The sequence below is a fragment of the Brienomyrus brachyistius genome, unplaced genomic scaffold (genome assembly GCF_023856365.1).
Source record: "Brienomyrus brachyistius isolate T26 unplaced genomic scaffold, BBRACH_0.4 scaffold48, whole genome shotgun sequence".
NCBI classification, from domain to species: domain Eukaryota; kingdom Metazoa; phylum Chordata; class Actinopteri; order Osteoglossiformes; family Mormyridae; genus Brienomyrus; species Brienomyrus brachyistius.
This window is the reverse complement of record NW_026042323.1, coordinates 919,977-936,555: the sequence shown is the minus strand read 5'-3', so window position 1 is coordinate 936,555 and position 16,579 is coordinate 919,977. Positions and strand designations below refer to the sequence as shown.

General features: G+C 44.1%; 1 protein-coding gene and 1 pseudogene across 1 annotated transcript in view; one reads left to right on the top strand and one right to left on the bottom strand.

Annotated features, from left to right (window-relative positions):
* LOC125723415 (G-protein coupled receptor family C group 5 member B-like) overlaps positions 1-16,579 on the top strand; it is a 337,495-nt gene that overhangs the window by 19,995 nt on the left and 300,921 nt on the right. The gene's annotated exons all lie outside the window — the stretch shown is intronic.
* Positions 3,178-16,579, bottom strand: part of LOC125723448 (uncharacterized) — a 48,783-nt pseudogene continuing 35,381 nt past the window's right edge.

Below are 16,579 nucleotides of genomic sequence, written 5' to 3'. Positions count from 1 at the left end.
ACTTACTGCAGGCAGCTATCGCGAAGCGAGGTTACACAGTATTCAAAACAATCTCTTCTTGCCTAAGACATAACAGACCCAATATGCCTCCCCTCCCGGGCTACCAATGTACAATTTTACTTCCACAAATGCATAAGTTACATACAAGCAGTACTGTTTAAAGGGAACGTGGGAATGTAATAAACAATTGCTATGCTCTCAATTTATAGTCTATCAGAGCCTTTGATGCAGCTATTGTGTCTTTGCTTGAAATTGTGAAAATGTCCACCCTGTTGCTGTCACAGATTCAACTACTAAATGCACATCCTGATGATCTGTAACAAGTCTATCAGGATGGCATGGGAATGAATAGGATGGAGATGTTCCATAAGGATGTATAAAGCTCAGTCTCAGCTTTCCAGTGCTGGGCATAGCTTCTTCTACACATCCTAGCCACCAATCATCATCATATGCAGCCGCAACGTAACCTTTGGTGCTTGTAAAGTCGAGTGAATCCGTAAGTGTGCACTTACACTGGACTGATTTGCACACCTCTGATGAATGCAGGGCATTTATTAGCCATATTTACTAGCCATGTGGGCCTTTTCAGTGGTGTGGCAAGTACAGGTGTCTGCAATGACATTAATGAAGCTTCCATTAAATTCCATTGTAGCATATTTGTAACTGTCACGACCACGGCGGAGGTAAGCGGTGATCGTGTGGGTTGGCTGGTACAGAGCAGGCAATCAGGCAGGTATCGGGGCGAAGCTGGGGTTTATTGTGGAACGGGGACTTGGAACAGGAAACAAGACTACCATCACCAAACCACAACTAACTACAATGACGGACAAGGGGAACAGGTCAGACCAGGACTTAAATACACAAAGACTAATCAAAGGAAGCGGACACAGCAGGAGACGATCAGGGTAGTACACGTGGGTAATCAGGGGGCGTGGCACACACGAGGAGCGGACGAGCCGGGCATGACAGAATCCTTAACTAATGCTGTTACTTACACCTGTGCTTGTTATACTATTCCATGTCAGTTTGGCTGCCATTAAAAAGGCCCATTAGTGATATGAAACCATGTGACGCTACGTTTACGTCATGATATCTCAGCAACACCTTAAAAACCAAAGGCCAGATTTTCTGGAGATGTTCATGACATTATGATCTAGCTTTAGTAAAAATGTATCAATTTTGAAAAAGAGATTTTTTTTTTTGTTATTGAATTTTACTACTTTAATCAGTTATTACATAGTAATTATTCATATGGGATGGCATATAATTTGGTCAATCTATAGAGCTGGACAAGGTAAATATAGCCAGTCAAAGTCATAGGCCCCCCTCCCCCCCAAAAAAAATAAGTTAAAACTTTGTCTGCTTAAATCTCCCCCAATATTGATCCCAGACACGCCCAATTTCAGTTTCATGAGTTACTCATGTGACCAAATCAGCTGCCAAGTTTCGTTAAAATCCATGATGATGAGGTCCGAAAGTGTGATGATTTGACATGGTGCCCCATCCTGCATCTGAATCAATGTTGGGAGACGATCCTGGCGCTTGCTGGAGTTTCCGCTTGGTTTTGTAAATGGACGGCACCCAGTGGCAAATCATTGGTACTATTGGTACTATTGGTACAGAGAGAAGCAGATGAGCCCCTCTGTCCTGTCTGGTGACTGTGTGTGGATCCCCCTACAAAAGCACATTTCTGTATATGAGTCAACTATCTCCTATTACTGTGCCTTTGTTTCCTCGTCTGCACACAGACTACACACGACTGAACCACATTTCTTAGGATATCCTGAGATGGCGGCGCGTGCACACGCAGCGGCTCAGCACTCCGTAAAGCGCTTCCCGTTCTTAGGTATTTTATGGTGTTTGTGGGGACGTGGCTCGGTTCGACAATCCCGGAGGAGGCTATCCAGCTACCCGGACGCACTATACACGCGCCAACAGGGCGATCGACTCCGGTAAGAGCAGAGGAGGTGGACTGTGTGTGTACACAAATAACAGCTGGTGCACAGACGCTAAAATCACTGACACTCATTGCTCCCTGGACTTGGAGTATTGGATTGTAAAGTGTCGCCCGTTTTACCTACCAAAGGAATACTCGGTTGTTATGATCGCTGCTGTTAATACCCCCCCTCAAGCTAACACTGCTATAGCTCTGGGCTACTTGCTAACTCCTATTAGAAAGCAACAGAGTGCCCATCTGCCAGGGGTGCGTATAATAGCAGGTGATTTTAACCAAAGCGAATCTGAAGACTGTACCAGCATGTTCAGTGTCCTACAAGAGGAGCTGACACTGCAGACCATGTGTACAGTAATATCAAGCAGGGTTTTACAGTATCAGCTTTCCCTCATTTGGGCCAGTCTGACCACATCTCCCTGTATGTAACTCCAGCATACAGACCACTCATTAACATGGTGAAACCAGCTCCTAGAGTAAGACGAGGGTGGCCAGAGGGAGCATCTGCACAGCTGCAGGATTGTTTTGACCACACTGACTGGTCCATATTCGAGGATGCTAACACCTCCACTGTTCTTCACTATATAAAATACTGCATGGTCATTGTCACCAGCACAAAACAAATTTGTATCTTTCCCAACAACAAGCCATGGATGACCAAAGATGTTCGTCTTCTGCTAAAGATCCGTAACATGGCCTTTAGGTCGGGTGACCACAACAATACAGCATTGCCAGGTCGGAGCTGAGGAGGGGCGTCAGAGACGCAAAGGCGACCTATAGAAGGCGGATTGAGAGCCACTTCGGCAGCTCCGGTCCCAGGCGCGGATGGCAAGGGATACGGCACATCACAGACCAAAACAGCAGTATCAACTTATCTACCGGCAACAGTGTTCCTTTGGCCGAAGAGCTCGATCACTTCTTCGGCCGCCATGAGAGGGTGGCTACAGAGACTGTTACGGCCCCAGCAGCAGCCATCAACAGGCAGGAGCTCATCCTGCAGAGTACTGATGTAGAACGGACACTTCGCAGTGTCAACATACGGAAAGCAGCTGCTCCTGATGGCGTCCCAGGGCGGGTGCTAAGAGACTGTGCCGTGGAGCTGGCTGGGGTTTTCACAAACACCTTTAATACATCTCTGTCACTGTGCTCTGTTCCTGCCTGTTTAAAAACCTGCACAGTAGTGCCATTATCAAAACAGACCATAATAACATCTTTTTTTTTTTTTTTCATTTTCGCCCTCCACCCCTTCCGGGGTATGGGCCGCCAAAGGTAGATCTCCAGAGGTTTCTGTCCTGGGCCATTCTTTCTAGTTGACTCCAGGTGTAGCCCATCCTTGTCATTTCTGCCTCGAGGTCTCGTCTCCAGGTGTTTCTTGGACGGCCTCTCTTCCGCTTGCCTTGGGGGTTTCATCTGAGAGCCTGTCTGGTGATGTTGGTTTGTGGTTTGCGGAGGGTATGCCCTATCCATCCCCATCTTCTCTTCCAGATTTCTGCTTCTACTGAAGGTTGGTAGGTCTTTTCCCATAGGTTGGTGTTACTGATGGTGTCTGGCCAGCGGATGTGGAGAATCTTTCTGAGACAGGTGTTGATGAACGTCTGAATTCTTCGGATGTTGGTTTTGGTTTCCTCCAGGTTTCGGCCCCGTACAACAATACTGACTTCACATTGGAATTGAACAGACGGATCTTGGTGGTCAAGGTCAGTTCTCTGGAAGCCCAGATGTTCTTGAGCTCGATGAAGGCGGCTCTTGCTTTGCCGATCCTTGCCTTGACGTCTGTATCTGTTCCACCCTGCTGGTCGATGATGCTGCCCAGGTAGGTGAAGGACTGTACCTCCACCAGGGAACTTCCATTCACCGTGACTGAGTTGTTGCTGTTGGAGTTGGTCTTAAGAATCTTGGTCTTCTCCGTGTGGATGTTGAGTCCAACCTGTGATGATGTGGTTGCCAGCACATTGATCTTCTCTTCCATCTGCTGCTGACTGTGGGAGAGAAGAGCGAGATCGTCTGCAAAGTCTAGGTCTTCCAATTGGCTCCACAAGGTCCACTGGATTCCATTTCTGCATTCACTGGTGGATGTCTTCATGATCCAGTTGATAGCGATGAGGAAGAGGAACGGGGATAACAAGCACCCCTGTCGGACTCCTGTCTTCACTTGGAAAGTGAAGAAAACAAAGGAACTCATCATTGATTTTAATAGGAAAAGGGTGGATCACCAGCCTCTGGTGATGAATGGGGAAGTTGTGGAGAGGGTGTCAACATTCAGGTTCCTGGGCACATACATATCGGAGGACCTCACCTGGACAAATAGCACAAATTGCTTAATCGGGAAGGTGCAGCAAAGACTGTACTTCCTGAGGGTTCTCAGGAGAATCAACCTGCCACAACATCTGCCGGTGTCCTTCGATCACTGCTCCATTGAGAATAATAATAATAATAATAATAATAATAATAATAATAATAATAATAAATTGTATTTGTATTGCACTTTATATTCTAGCAATTATATTCAGGCTGATACAGTTTGTAAAAACCCTGTAGCTTTGAGCTTAAGGACTTCTGGAAATCTAATAATTCAATGAATCTAAATGGTGGTGAGTTATTTGTGTTCTCTACCGTGAACACCCGTGTACAATAATCATTAAATTCATTTACTATATTAATTTCATTTTCAATTATAAAGTCCTTACTATCCTGTAGATGAGTGATTTCAGCTTTTAGAGCTTTTTTGGAGATAAAACATTGGAAGAAACATTTAATGTCATTCTTAGCTTTCAGTCTCATACCATTAAAGTTTGCCTTCCTCACAATATACTTTTTTCTTTTGGATTTTGCTCTTCTGACACGAAAATTAGCCTGAAATTTAACCATGTTATGATCATTACTGTCCAGTGGTTCTAAAACCTCTAATTTTCCAATCCTGTCCTGGTTATTAAAGAGAACAAGATCAAGAATGGCATCTCCCCTGGTAGGGATGTTAACAAACTGAGTAAAAAAACAATCCTGTACCACTTCCACCATCTCCAGTTCATTTACAGAAGAGCCAGAGACTGTGTCCCACTGTATCCCTGGTAAATTAAAATCACCCATAACCACCACATCATTTTTATTACTCATAATCCTGATGTCGTCATACAACATTCTGCTTTCCTCTGCAGCTACATTAGGTGTCTATAACAAACACTGACAATTAGGCCATTTGAGTCTTTAGCATCTATTTTAGCATCTGTCATTTCCGTACTGGGCATCTTCCCAGTGGGCTGAGGGCTACGGGGACCTTCAGAATTCATTATGCCCCCCCCGCTCCCCATTATGTACTGGGGATTCCAAAGTGGGGGGGGGTGGGTTTTAGTCCCACCTAAGATGACTCCTTTTCTTTATCATATTGATTGTTGCGATGAACCAAGGCAGTAGAAAGTGTAACAGGAAGCTTCATCACCATACCAGGTCTGAGGCTTAGAACGGCCATGTCCTCTGCTGGGTCTCACTTTGTCTATGGCCAACAGCTTTTACCTGCTTGTCATGCTTACATTAGGCATCGCTTGAGGAAGGCTCATGCTGCACCTCACAGGGGCTTTATAACCTAGGGGTCTCTGAAAAGAAGCACTAAGTACCATTATGTGTGTCCAGAGCCCCTTTGCTGTTTAAAGTGGACACACTAAGAAAACCCTCACACAGCCCTGACTGTGCAGCAGAGTGGCGCAGAGGAAGTGTGCTGGGCCCATAACCCAGAGGTCGATGGATCAAAACCATTCTCTGCTATGTTGTCTGTTTTTTCTTATGCCAAGTTTAAGTGCTTCACAGCAAATAGCTGATCTTTCCTTCATTAAGGCTCTTATCCCCTAGTGTTCAGAGGTTTTCAAAGGGGGGTGTTTTGCCCCCCCCTTTCATCAGCTCTTCTTTGAAACTCTGCTTCTAAGGTCAGCATCCCAGACACCTTTTCACTGATGCTGATGACACTGATAGAGATGGTGAAACATGGCACCAAGATAGAAGAATGAGTGAAGTACCAAGTACTCTAAAGTGTGTTATGATACCCTTTGCTATTTAAAGTAGAAACACTGAGGAAAGACTCAGCTGGTCATTGTTCTACTACCTGCAAGCCGATCATTAGTGCATCTCCAGCCAACCGCCTCTACTGTTTTACAAAATTCACAGCTAATCAGCTCAAAAATTTGTCAGACTTTTTCCATTTTCTGTTGGCATTTAAACCCCTGACCGCTAGATGGCAGTGATGTAATCTATCTTCAGCCATCTGACTCATCCACTCCAACGTAAACAGAGTCAAAAACCAAAATGGCAGTGCATGCAGGCACAGCGGCCCGGAGCTTTTCAATGCTACGCTTTTGTTGTGTAATATCTGACAATGTGCTACTGGTTTCTTTGCTTCTAGCACCAGAATTTTTTCTTTATTTTTATTCTTTTTTATTTTTGGTGTATGTATCTTTAGCTTTTTAATGTATTTTATCTGTATTTATACTCTGTAAGTGTTAGTCTGTAGTTTTATGCTTACTATGGCATCTACAGGCTTGCTCCAAATGACATCTCATTGTATTTTCACAGTGACAATAAAAGCATCTCACCTTATCCAAGGTTGGAGGTTGGATAAGGGCGCACCGCTAAAGTTTAGCTTTAGCAAACCTAGCAAAGAGTGCTTCATTGCAGGATGCAAGACGGCCAGGCCCACGGGCAGCCTGGCCCACTCATTTCTGATTGGTCAGAAATTACACTGTCTCTCAGATCTGATTCATTGACTATTTCCTCTATGTATTTCTGCGTCGTCGTGCTCCGTGAAAATTAGCAACAATTTTGTACCAAATTCAATACAGGAGAGACTTCATGCTAATCTGTAGAAAATAATCTGAATAACCTATCAAGTCAAGAGCTTCAGGATGAATGATCTAAATAAAAAGGTAAAAGTGAAAGATTTTGCCTGACTTTCTCCAGCTTTGTCTGAAACATCATCTCTATCTTACAGAGGTGTTAAATACCGTTATATCATTATGGAAGGTTTACTGTTGATCACTTGAGATTACAGTCTTCATGTGCGTCTTTTTATTCATATAAACCCTCGTCTTTAATGTATAAGAGCAGGGTATCTGCAGATTCTTAAAAAATGTTACATTGGATTTTCCAAAATTAAGGCCTTAAATATTTTTTTAAATGACTAGTAGTCCTTAAATCCAGAGTTCAAAGGTCTTAAAATACCACAGACCCAGTAAACAAGATTCCTATATGTTTTTCTGGTAATCTATAAAGAATTTGTTGAATTTCTAATTGGTGTTTTGCATTTTTGTGTATGAGATCGGAATGAGCGGAACCGCCAACATTTCCGTTGTGTTTCTGGGAGGGACGCTATTTCAGGGACGCACATTAGCAGTTTGTTGCTAGTGGACACGTCATTCATGGAGAAGTGCAAGTTTAACGTTAACTGGGTTGGATAATCCCACATTTGCGACATGGTTAAAAGCAGTTCCAGGTAATAGCTATGAGACCCCCTGTATGCTGTGCAAGAAGCTTTTTAAACTTGGTTCAGTGGGAGTTAAAGCTGTAGAGTCACATATGCACAGCGTGAAGCACAAAGCTGCTGCCATAACCCGCCAACAGGCGCCTGCCATTTCTCACTTCTGTTCCGTCTCAACAGTTTCTCAGACTTCAGCTCCATCTCCGAACCCAGCAGCGACTGCCACATCAGTTACAGTGACAGACCTCAGGACTACCTTTGGGTCCAGCGCTACCCTCCAGGCAGAGGTACTGTGGTGCCTGCACAGCGTAACAAGACACCAATCCTACAGCGCTAATGTGGGAGTTGGGGATGTGTTTCTGTGTGTCCATTCATTCCTACATAGAATTTTAATCCCGTTTACATGAAAAGCTGTAGTTATATTGCCCCTGACAATTCCAAATTTCTATTTGCAGCAAACTGACAAACCGAATAAGAACAGGACACTGGAAAATGCTTGAACAAAGTGGTAAAGTGGATTTCAGCTTTTTCTGTTGTTACATTTGTATGTTTCCCGACTAGGAAATCGCAATAAACTTCACGTGTGGTAAAGACAAAACAGCCTATTTCACAAGATTTGATTTGGCTCCTGACATCATTAAACTCCGCGTGGTCGATGTCAACAGTGGCAGTTTTACTTTGATGTTTGATGAGACCCTCAACCAAACAACTAAAACCAAGCAACTGGACCTACATGCTCGTTACTGGAAAGAGAATCAAGTCCAGTCCAGATAGCTGGGATCCCAATTCATGGGTCATAGAACACCTTAGGATTTACTACACCACTTTAAAGTAAGTTATAAGCCAACACTAATATCTAAATCTAAATACCTGTAGTCTAACTATAGCTGTTTTGTTTTGAAATCATGCATTATTATTATTCTTGCATTCGTGTTGGAATCTGTAACAGAGAACACATTTTATTTTTCAACTGGAAAATGCGTAAATCTAAAAAAAAACAACACATTTTTGAAAATTTCACAATAATAAAATATGACTTTCCCGTGCAGCAGTTCTAAGTTTTACTTGTTGTGATAGATGATCACCTAGTCTATATATGCTTGATAAATGACACTCAGTTTTTCATCAGCTGCTTTCAGTCTCCATGGATGGACCAAATGTAAACTGGAAGTTTTTAGAACTGCTTCATGAAGAACAGCATGAGCAGTATGAGGGCACTCAGCTGATTGTGGTTGGGAGCTGTGGCCTTCAAACCCCATATAATGCCAGCAAATGTGGTTTCTCCTTATGGCAGCTAGAGGAAGTTTGAAAGCCATTTGTATTCTCTTCCATAGTGTGCCAGCAAGGAGAGAGGACTTCACTGCTTTTACTAAATCTGCAAAATTTCCACGTGCATCCTGTAGCCACCGATGGCTTAAACTTACCAGTAGCAGAGAGCCCTGGAGGTGTGGCCGTCTCTGACCAGGTACCTGGATGCAGTCAGAATGAGGAAGCTACCAAATCCAGGAACTGCATTGTGTGACACCCTTGAAGCTGCTCAGACAGACCCCTCATCTTCGCAAAGCTACATTTCTACAATCACCAGGACCTTCACTCCTTTCTTGACAAGATATCAAACTGATGAACCAGTGATGCCATTCTTAGCCACAGACTTGGCTGAGTTGATGAAGGTAATATCCTAGCATTGGACAGGTTGATTTATTTACATTTCTCCCTGAACATAATCTGTCCTCAGGTTAGTGTTTTACCTGATTAATATGTGATTAATATGAATGATTTATTAATTATATACAGATACTCATACCCACACATCCATCCATCCATCCATTTTCCAAACCGCTTATCCTACTGGGTCGCGGGGGGTCCGGAGCCGATCCCAGAAGCAATGGGCACGAGGCAGGGAACAACCCAGGATGAGGGGCCAGCCCGTCGCAGGGCACACTCACACACCAGTCACTCATACACGCACACCTACGGGCAATTTAGTAAGTCCAATTAACCTCAGCATGTTTTTGGACTGTGGGGGGAAACCAGAGTACCCGGAGGAAACCCCACATGTGACCCAGGCGGAGACTCGAACCCGGGTCCCAGAGGTGTGAAGCAACAGTGCTAACCACTGCACCACCATGCCGCCCCAGGGTGCACCTTGATATGAGAAATTACAATGGGAGGCAAATGGTAGAGGAGCTAGACAGTAGTGGTTACATCACCAATGACAAGTCCCCTCTCACCAGGATCAGCAGGGACCATATGCTGAGACACCGGGGTACTAAAGGGCTTTGAGTCCCAGGGAGCAGACATAAATACTCATTTATTGGATCAAAGCATCATCCATCCATCCATCCATTTTCCAAACCGCTTATCCTACTGGGTCGCGGGGGGTCCGGAGCCTATCCCGGATGCAATGGGCACGAGGCAGGGAACAACCCAGGATGGGGGGCCAGCCCATCGCAGGGATCAAAGCATCAGATAAATGTAAAAGCATTAATAAGATATTCCTACAGAGCAATTTCTAATAGACATGGCAGTGCCCTAACATCTCATGTAATAAACCCTTTGGCATCATCTGCTGCCTTATTCAGCCTAACCCAATAGTCCAGAGGATCCTCCCTAGCATCTGACTTGGTTGAACAAAAATCTACTGGAGGCATCCCAGAATGCACAGTCAAATAAGAATGCTGCTTCAGGACACTAAGGACTGCATCCACATCTCCAGTGGCAGTGACAGTGTCATTACTATGCAGCCATGCTCTGACCACATCTCTGGCACATCCCATCAGTCTGCTTGTGCCTGCAGTAGGGATGGGTGAACCTAAGCATTCAGAGGTTTCCCCAGCAGATAGACTATTTTGCATCTTAGAGAGGGCACTGAGGTAGAGATTGGTAAACAACTTCACAATATTATTCTTAACCTGCCAGATCTGGATTATCCCTTCTGTCAGAAATCTTGCAGGCAGAGCCCACTTGAAGCAGAGCCGAGAGGTAGGGCTACATGTTAAACTAAAGGCAGAAAAATACTTGCTTTTCATTACACACTTATGTACGTACGTACAGCCGCGGTCCGTATCCTGCGTTCTTTGCGTCGGTTTTTGTGCACGTACTCAAAAATTAACGGAACGTATACGGAGATGCAATACCTGCGTAATTTATAGGGGGCAGTGTTGCGAGATCTGCAGTCAACAGTCAAGATGTCCACGTTTGAGGACCTGTTGATTGAGCAGGTCCGCAATTATCCTCATCAAAATAACGTGTAATAATAGATGGCAAGAGATTTCAAACATCCTGAATTTTAATTTGGAAATTTGTAAAAACAAGTGGCAACAAGTGCGAGACCGGTATGTTAGAGCGCGGAAAATGTTAGTCGCGAAACGAAGCGGTGATCCTGCTGACCTGATGTTTTGCAATTATCCACCGTCTGGACTGGATGAAGTGTCACCTCAACCACAAAACTACTGAAACTAATTTCCCTAGAATTGACACGGTAAGTGTTTTTTTTACTTATTGTTCGGAATAATATCCATCCATCCATCCATCCATTTTCCAAACCGCTTATCCTACTGGGTCGCGGGGGGTCCGCAGCCTATCCCAGAAGCAATGGGCACGAGGCAGGGAGCAACCCAGGATGGGGGGCCAGCCCATCGCAGGGCACACTCACACACCATTCACTCAAACATGCACTCCTACGGGCAATTTAGCAACTCCAATTAGCCTCAGCATGTCTTTGGACTGTGGGGGGAAACCAGAGTACCCAGAGGAAACCCCACGACGACATGGGGAGAACATGCAAACTCCACACACATATAACTCAGGCGGAGACTCGAACCCGGGTCCCAGTGGTGCGAGGCAACAGTGCCAACGACATGGGGAGAACATGCAAACTCCACACACATATAACTCAGGCGGAGACTCGAACCCGGGTCCCAGTGGTGCGAGGCAACAGTGCCAACGACATGGGGAGAACATGCAAACTCCACACACATATAACTCAAGTGGAGACTCGAACCCAGGTCCCAGTGGTGCGAGGCAACAGTGCCAACGACATGGGGAGAACATGCAAACTCCACACCTGATGAACCAGTGATGCCATTCTAAACTCCTGCACCACCGTGCCACCCCAGACTTTAGCTTGATTTATTTAAAATATTTCCTAGAATTGCGTATACTAAATTCAACCCAAAAAAGCGAGTGCAAATTATTGCATCATTTAATTTGAGTAAATTCTACAGTTTATTTATTTGCAGTTTACGTACTGAATTACAGTGCATTGCAGCATTTTATCAGCAAGGTTCTCATAAATATTGCCCTACTTTCTACAGTATTGTGCTATTTTACTGATAAACAGTGTTACTGTGATAATTTCACTGTTTATTACAGCAGGGGTGCAGATTGAACCCACAACCCTGGAGGTGTAAGGCTACAGTAGGAGCAATGGGCCACTATTGATACTGTGAGAAATGATGTATTTTTAATCATACACTATAACTGATGTGCCGCTACACTGCTTGTGTATGCTCTGCACCTTGTCTTTCTCCCTTACTTTTCTTTCTTGTTCTCCACACCTTGTGAGCTTCAACATGAGCTGATTGATTGTTTTTCATAAGGCCCCAGGTTAGTTAGGTCCAGTCTCCTGGAAAATCACTAGAATGTGTCATTGGCTTTGGAAGCTAAGAACACCTTATTTTCAGGGAGAGTCCTGTAATATTTATTTTAATAAATTATTTTTATTGATAAACCTTCATACTGATAATCCTCTTTTAGTGGTCCTAAAACACATTTCATGATTCAGTAACCCTACTTGTCCAATAGATGGCAGTGTAGTACTTCGACTAAGACGTGCTATGGAAATTGCTGGTAAAATATAAAGCTCGTTTTCCATTTTAAACGTTTGTCTGACTGAAATGCCCACATGTTGTACATATGTTATTGTACTATACGTCTTCAGCGTTATATGCCACACCTACCTCAGTTATCTGCAGCAATAAAATATGGATGTGTAATTGGACAGCTGCAAGTCAAGTTGTAGAATCGATTATTTTTCTAAACGTTTATCTGTCTGATTTTACAGTAAAGTATGCATGGAGGCATGGTACAATAAGGTGTGAATAAGTTGAAAATATACATGAAATATAATAAAATAATAAATATTTGCAAACATTTAACTAGATAAAGACAGCTTCACAGTACTTATATAACCCTGCACAATTTAGAATATCATCACGGCTCCCTGGAAATGATCAGTTATCATTATAGTACAAATAAGCAGTTATCCAGACATCCCAAGTCTCCCGCATATTGACAGCGGCTCCCTGATGCTCCTAAATTAAAAAAATATATATTCCGGAAACTAGAGCAAGCAAACAAGAGCATGCACGCGAGACAGTAGCGCGCACTAATGAGCAAGTAAATGAGCTAGGAATGAGCGAGAGAGAGAGGGATAGAGAGAAAGAGAGAACGTGCGTATGTGTGGATCCCTATATGTGTGACTCTTCATGTAGCCAGTGCTAGACAGACAGCATCCTGATTGGTTTACTTAGCCATATAAGCCAATCAGATTTCAGTGCGGGCGGGCTTTTATTTAACTCCTAGAGAACCGAAGGTATCGGTTCCATGGAGCGTCACGGCGGAGGGAGAGTGTCTCAAAAAACGAAAATATAAAATGCATTTCACCACAGACTACACAAAAATGTGTCCTTGTTTAATAAGGATGAAAAATAATGACAATGTTACGCGCTGAACTGTTTGCAACAGTGATTTCAGCATTGCTCATGACGGTTTAAACGACTGTAAAAGGTACGTCCAGGTGAGTTTAACAAGTGTCATTTAATTTTCTGTATTATTCAGGTAAACACTGGTTAGACACTTGGTTAGTTGTCATGAAAAGACCAAACTCCCTGAAGGCTTTTGTAAAGTAGCAATGGAATATAATTAAGGAATTTACATATAGTAAAAGAATAATCTACTTATATTATTGTCAAAATAATACATAATATTGGCCGTCGTAATTCAGTGCGTTGCCTAGATTAAATTAATGAACATATATATATATATATATATATATATATATATGAGGCAATACAGAAATTCTGTTCTGTAAAATTAAGTTTGTTGAAAGCTAAATAAATTGACGTGCATAGGATACAGTGAAATTAGGTTGGTAAGAGCTTTTTTTAACGTTAGTACTACTAAATCTCATTATGGCGGCGTCAGTCAGACGTAAACACGCGAGAGTCTGACTGCGGTCAACGACGTTGTGTGGCGCCAGCGGCAGGCGGTTGTCATGGTTACTTTGCCACAAACTGGCCCTTTGAGTAAGACATGTCCGACGTTGGAGCTCCGGCAAACAAAACCAAAGCCGGATTTATTTAGATAATTTCTGCTTAAACTTTATTAAACTAATACATGTATGTTCCGTGGTAATTTTTGTACTTATCGATGTAGCTGGGTTTCGATAGTTTAGAAGTTAATTGCGACTTTTTAGCTGGTTAGCTAGTTCTTGCTAGTTGGTACTAGCATTGCACTGTGTTTTCGTTGGTGTACCTCTGGGTTTTTTTGTGTCTGTTAATCTATTAACTACTACAGGGAAGTTTACATCGTTTTTGATAGTGAGTCAGACATACCTGTGTATTAATATGTTTTTCGGGTTGTGTGATTTCCTTACATGTATATAGTTGCCACTTGGTTTACCATAGCTTGGTGTTAACTACAGATCTGATCTGGGATTCTGAAATTGCCCTGGCGTGCAGCACATGTCACACTGTCTTCTGATTACTGGTTGCATTTACAACATGCCACATTATATATAAGTCACAGTATTTTGTGTGTCAGGTATAGAGAGAAATATTATTTTTTAGGATAAATTCAGTTAAACTAATTGAGAGTTAGCTGTAGTAAGCTGCCCTACACACAAACGCTCTGACCCCAGAGGTAAGCTGACATGTACCCAAACACCCTGATCGCAGAGTTAAGCTGTCATCTACTCAGATGCCCTAATTCCAAAGGTTAAAGCTCTTATCCAACCAACTGCATCCAACCAAGCGCCTTGACTCCAGCGTTATGATGACATAAACCCAAACACTCTGATAAAAGAGGTATGTTTTCATCCACTCAGGCTCCTTGATCCCAGTGGTAAGCTGCCGTCTACCGAAACACCCTGATCACAGAGGCAAAGCACTGTCCGCCCAAACACCCTGATCCCGGATGTAGGCTGCCATCCACGCAAACACATTGTTCCCAGAAGCAATCTGCCATTCACCCAACCATGCTGATCCCAGAGGTAAACTACCTTCCATCTAACCGCCTTGTTCTCTGGGGTAAGCTGACATTTACCCAAATACCCTGATCCCAGAGGCAAGCTGCGGTCTACCCAAACACACAGACCCCTCAGGTAAGCTCACATCCACCCAAATGCCCTAACCCCAGAGGTAGGCTGCCTGTGACCCAGCCCCCTGACCCCTGAGGTAACCTCGCTTCCACCTAAACACTCTGATCTCAGAGGCAAGCTGACATTTGCCCAAACACCCTGATCACAGAAATAAGCTGCCATCCACCTAAACGACCTACCCCTAGAGGTAAGCTGACATCCATCCAACTGCCTTGATCCTAGGCTGCCCCAGTACGTCTAGGTGGTGACAATCCATCCTACAGGGTTGACATGATGTGCTTTCCTGAAGCACACAAAGGACACCTCGGGTTTTATGTGAGTTTGCTTTCTTTTTCTGTGCTTGTGTTTTTATTTGGTTTGGATTTTATTTAATGGCATGTACAGAATTTACTGAGCACCTTTTTGATGTTGATCACTGTTAGCACATATTCATCAGTATTAACATTATTAACATTTTATTTTATCTGTTGTGCTGTTTATTCTGTGATTGACCTATTTTGTTCCTAAGGTTACTGCTTTTATGTGTTTTAGGAAGGTGTATGACAGTGTTTTAGCCCGACCCTTGTGCAGAGGTCGGAAGTCTGCGGGTATGTTCCTTTTTGAACTTTTTCTTTTTGTCTTAACTTTTTATTGGCATGCATATAAGGTAACATTTTAATTGTTTTATTGGCCATGTAATTAGATTTTAATGGTGTATAATTGTATTTGCTGGTGGAATTGCTCTTTTGCCTGTTTTAAGGGTAATAGTTCTGCAGGTAGTTCTATTTGTTAAATGTTATCCTTAAAATTATTATTGTACTGGGTTGGCATTGATTTGCATGGTGTTTCAGCCTTTTAGATTGTGATTTTGTGTTAATGCAAGTAGTACAAGCATAATATTATTTAAAAATCGGCGGGGTGCAGTCTGCGGGTATCGCTTCTCGGCCTTTTTGGCTAAGATCAAGTGGATTTTACTGACTTTTTACTGCTTTTTTACGGACTGCGTCGGGTTTTTTAGAGGGAGGCACGGTGAACCTAAGGCGTGACCAGCAGGTGGCTTGACCGCCGCTGCCACGGGGCGACCCGTGCCTTTCTTTTTAGCCTTTTATCCCTGCTTTTATTTCTGTTTTTAGTAGGCTGGGGATCCCGCAGTGGCTGGTGGCTTGTCCGCCGCCCTGCTGGGCAAACTGGTGTTTTTATTTTTAGCTGCTTTTATAGTTTAGCTCTGCTCGACTCATCCCAGATTGGCGGACGGCGGGCAGCGGGACCACGGCGGCAGAAGGACTCTGCTCCAGCGGCGACGTCGGTGGACCTTCCCGGATGGCAACGGCCGGCGGACCATCGAGGAAGCCCTTCAGCGGTCTGTGGCTGGTAGCAGGCGGGGGCCTGCGGAATACCGCCCGGTTCTGCTGGAGGGCTGAGGGGGAGGTGGGCACCTTCCCCGACCGGCTGGCCTTCATCCGGGAGGTGGCCTTCAAAGCACTGGACCTTCGTATTCTTTGCGTACAGCGGAATGGCCCCTTCCAATTCTTTGAGGTCACCTTGTCCACCGACGAGAGTTACACCAAGGTCCTGGAGCGGAGCAAGGAGGGGGCCCAGCACCCCCTCCTCGGACATTACAACATCGAGCCGCTGTGGTGGCCCGACAAGCGGGTAATAACAGTCCATTGTTTTAACCCACACATTACCGCCGAGGCCGTTTCCCAATTTCTAACAAAGTATGTGGATCTTCTTCCTGGCCACAGGGACATCCGGGATGAGCTGGGGATCTGGACTGGCCGACGCCAGTTCCAGGCCCGCCTGCGCC